This window comes from Octopus bimaculoides, chromosome 10 (genome assembly GCF_046866305.1).
Source record: "Octopus bimaculoides isolate indiv1 chromosome 10, ASM4686630v1, whole genome shotgun sequence".
In the NCBI taxonomy this organism is placed as follows: Eukaryota; Metazoa; Mollusca; class Cephalopoda; order Octopoda; family Octopodidae; genus Octopus; species Octopus bimaculoides.
The window spans coordinates 51,979,778-51,981,391 of record NC_142937.1 but is presented as its reverse complement, the minus strand read 5'-3'; positions in this window follow the sequence as shown (position 1 = coordinate 51,981,391).

The following is a 1,614-nucleotide window of genomic DNA, read 5'->3' as shown; positions in this document are numbered from 1 at the left end:
TTGATCGGCATGTACCGCATCGGCTATCATTGCATTTGGACACAGTGAATGTTTGATTCTTGTTGCTGAGGTCAAACCTTGCCTTTGTTAATAGCTTTTTCAAGTTTTTAGGTTGTCTCTTACTGAGAGTTATACTTTGATCTGTAATGATATTTCTCAATTCCTTACTTTGTGCAAGGATCGGTAAGTTCGCTTTAGCGATATTGAAAATGTTCTGGTGGCATGGATTTTGTGTCACTATAAATGGTATGATTTTTTCCTGTTTTTCTCTTCTTTGCGGTGTCCTCAGTTGTTGTATGGGTATTTTCGAAGCCCACTGAATACCATTTTCTATAAGTAGTGACGGGTACTTTTGCTTGAGCAGAAATTCTTTCAGTTCCATCAGGCGCTGATTTCTGGTCTTTAGATCCTCTACAATAGTACAGATTCTTCTGGCTAAGCAGTATGGGATGTTGCGTTTTGTATGGGGTATATGGCACGATTTAAAATTCAGGTATTGGTGTGTATCTGTGTGTTTATAATATATATCTGTGGTAATGGCGGTGTTCTTTTTAACTACCATTATTTCTAGAAATGGTAATTTCGTACTGCTCATCTCCTTTGTAAATTGGATGGATGGGTGTAGATTGTTCAGGAGGGTGCTGAATTCTTCCAGTGTTTTGAGATTTTGTCCAGATTATAAAGCGATCGTCGAGGTATCTCGTATAAAAAATTGTCGTATTTCGGTAATTTCAACCAATCACTGACGTCTATTGAGGTGAAAACAATTACTGCTATGGATTGTCAAAAAAACGTTGTGCGGTGTAATGGGATCTTTTCCCTTGGATAAAATTAATGCCGTTGTTTGTTGTTGACAATTTTAACACGAAATAACTTTAAAAAGATAAAATTCATATATATATACTGATATTCACATCGTTGAAATCTTGAATTTACACTTTTACTTGTTTCAGTCATTTGACTGCGGCCATGATGAAGCACCACCTTTTTTTAGTCGAAGAAATCGACCCCAGGACTTACTATTTGTAAGCCTAGTACTTATTCTATCAGTCTCTTTTACCGAACCACTAAGTTACGGGGACGTAAATACACCAGCATCGGTTGTCAAGCGATGTTAGGGGACAAACACAGACAAATAAACATATACACACACATACATATACATATATATATACATATATACGATGGGCTTCTTTCAGTTTCCGTCTACCAAATCCACGGATCTTTCTGATTTGGCGGGCGCCACTTTTTATTTATGTTTTATTTAGTGTGTTTTCTACCGAAACACTTTCAAACTTCGTATACTTGTATATTTTGTGTTATAGAACAGATAAAAAATTTTGTATTCGAAGTTATTTCGTATAAAAAATTGTCGTATTTCGGTAATTTCAACCAATCACTGACGTCTATTGAGGTGAAAACAATTACTGCTATGGATTGTCAGAAAAACGTTGTGCGGTGTAATGGGATCTTTTCCCTTGGATAAAATTAATGCCGTTGTTTGTTGTTGACAATTTTAACACGAAATAACTTTAAAAAGATAAAATTTTCTCAATAACACTAAGAGTAAAAGATGTTTTATATGACACATTCTACCAGTGTCCTAAGTTTGAA